General features: G+C 41.6%; 2 long non-coding RNA genes across 2 annotated transcripts in view; one reads left to right on the top strand and one right to left on the bottom strand.

Annotated features, from left to right (window-relative positions):
- LOC116672874 (uncharacterized) overlaps nt 1-2,534 on the top strand; it is a 116,871-nt gene that overhangs the window by 46,747 nt on the left and 67,590 nt on the right. The gene's annotated exons all lie outside the window — the stretch shown is intronic.
- The window catches only part of LOC116672872 (uncharacterized), a 13,809-nt gene continuing 11,838 nt past the window's right edge, over nt 564-2,534 (bottom strand). The window contains exon 3 of the long non-coding RNA XR_004327667.1: nt 564-576. This is a non-coding gene — a long non-coding RNA (uncharacterized LOC116672872). The remainder of the gene's footprint in view (nt 577-2,534) is intronic.

Here is a 2,534-nt window from a genome sequence, read left to right as displayed (position 1 = left end):
GTGTGTGTGTGTGTGTGTGTGTGTGTGTGTGTGTGTGTGTGTGTGTCAGTCAAAAGAAAACAAAGTTAAAACTTTTTTTAACTATTTATTTGTCATCTGCTGATTGATTTTAAGTAGAGGGAGAACAAATCTATTTGAAATCTTAAATATATATATATATATATATTTTTTAAATCCCAGATTTTATTTTTAGCCCACATCGCCCAGCCCTACTGCAACGTGCCTTGAAAAGAATTCAGGAAGAATGGAGGCTATTGCAGTGGCGTACTTATGCTCGTGGTTTTGGAATGACATGTCCAACAATCACATGAATACAATGCGTGTGTTTCTGCATACTTTGTTTCAATGTCTACATACTTTTTTGTCGCATAGGCCTATGTTTATCAAACCAGGGTCATATTAATAATTGTATTAATAAGGGAGAAATGAAGTTGGACGGGTCAGGAAATAAGTCTAAGAGATTAAAGGGCCGAAGGAAAGTACAGCAGAGGAAAAAAGAGCAAGAGAGAGGAAATGGGGGTGGAGGGGAGGACTTGTAGCAGAGGGAGGCACAGACAGTTGAGTCATATTTCAGGCCTGATTGGTACTGACAAAGTGTTATTGGAGGACTCGGTCCCCACAGCATTGTTTGCTTTAGAAAGTCAGGGCCAGATTTATTATGACTGAAAAACATTAGAAAGATCGGAAGTGGGGACAGAGCAGGGAGCACTGCATGTCTGTCTGCACACAGAGAAAGGGAACTTTAAAGGGCTCGTATGGAGATGTATTAGGCCAGATCTGACATTTTATGCCGTTCGTAAAAAAGATTTAAAAGTCTGGTGTTGAAAACGCTAATGCAGTCAAAGGAATGACAGAATATTACCAATATAAACCTGTCAGAGCCCACAGTCTGTAGTTCTCCATTAGTTCTCTCATGAAGACAAATGGCTGCCATTTGCCACATTTAGTGTTATGGCCGTTGGGGTTGAGGGGCTGAGGAGACAGATAAGCGTATACATCTTATGAGTATATACTCTTTTTATCTCTGCACAAAGCCCAAAAGGCCTCTGTACCATCCGATACCAGAGAACAATAGCGTGTAGCAAACCTAAGCCTGACAATGTGTGGGGCTACCTTGCCTGGGGCTGGCCTGGCCATTGGGAGAAAGGTGGTATATAAGTGCAGTGCATTTACATATATTTATTTAATGTAAATATATTGACGTAGATTCACAACAAAGACTGTAGAGTAACCTCAAAGTTATTTGAATATAGACACATGCTGCGGATGTTTCCTCAAATGTCACTTTTTTTATAAGCTCCGACCACCCAAAGAAATTCCATTAACCTCCAATGTAAAAGGGCCGTGGCACAAGTTCCTGATATCTCTCAATTTGAACACCAAAGCAGATAACCCTAATACCATCGCCATAGACAAAGAAAATATTTTCGTGGTATAGTCGAACTCCCCCTTTTAAGATGAAACACTTTACAATAGTAAATAGTATTTATTGCAACTTAAATGGCAAACCCCTGGCTGCCCCAGTTGTGTTGATGATGTATATACAGACCTGTCGTGAATTTGAGGCTGTTGCTGGAAAAGTACATGCTCGCTCAACTTTCACTGTATAAATAAAGCTTAGAATAAAAAGTTAACGCAGGCAGAAAAACAATGGCTGCCAGAGCAGGGCGCTCTCATCCTGGCCTTCGCTCACACGTGTTTTGATAGTTAATGGACAGTGTGGGGAGGCTAAGCTCACTGTATTTGAGTAACCTCCGCCTGACCCGCCTACCCACCACTCCCCTCCTCACACACTGGGACAGTGAGCGACAGCGCGAGAGAGAGAGAGAGAGAGAGAGAGCAAGAGGCAAAGAAGGGGGCGGCGGGGCCACGGCGGCGCGTTCGGGGCCCTAAATGAATGAAGGCTCTAGCTGGTTGTTGCCTGTGTTGTGTTTGGCTTGGCAAGATGTGTCCACACAGGGCCGTGGCACAGACAGCCAAAATCAGCTGACTGCTGCAGAGTGTTCGTTTGAGGCTTCTATTAGTTTAGTGGAGGTAATAATTTGAAAAACAGAAGCTGATGACAACAAGTGCAATATTTAATGTAGAGATGATAATGATTACCTGTTTAACTGTTAACCAACAATTACAATTTGGACCGATTCAGTTAATATGATATGAATATATGTTAATATAATATAAAATATTACGGCGCCCCAGAGGTGACATGGAGGGGGGGGGGGAAGATATTAACAAACAAACAAACATGTACTGGGGACAAACACTTCTGCGAGATCTTGACTTTGTTTTGCAAGATGTCAAGTTTCATTTGCGAGATATCGCCAGTCCAACAAACAATAAGGCTAACCTTGCTAGTTAGTAGCGCGCTAGCTAGTATCTAGCTAGCTAGTAGCACGACATGATTACATCTTCTTGGTTGTCTAAATACATTCGTTAATTTTTTTTCTTTTTTTCCCCCCTCCATGTTACCTCCGGGGCTCCCTTAAAAATAAATACATCAAAAAAAAAGAAGGAAAAAAAAAAGAAGGAAAAAA

This window comes from Etheostoma spectabile, chromosome 23 (genome assembly GCF_008692095.1).
Source record: "Etheostoma spectabile isolate EspeVRDwgs_2016 chromosome 23, UIUC_Espe_1.0, whole genome shotgun sequence".
Taxonomy (NCBI): Eukaryota; Metazoa; Chordata; class Actinopteri; order Perciformes; family Percidae; genus Etheostoma; species Etheostoma spectabile.
This window is presented reverse-complemented; position numbering and strand designations above follow the sequence as displayed.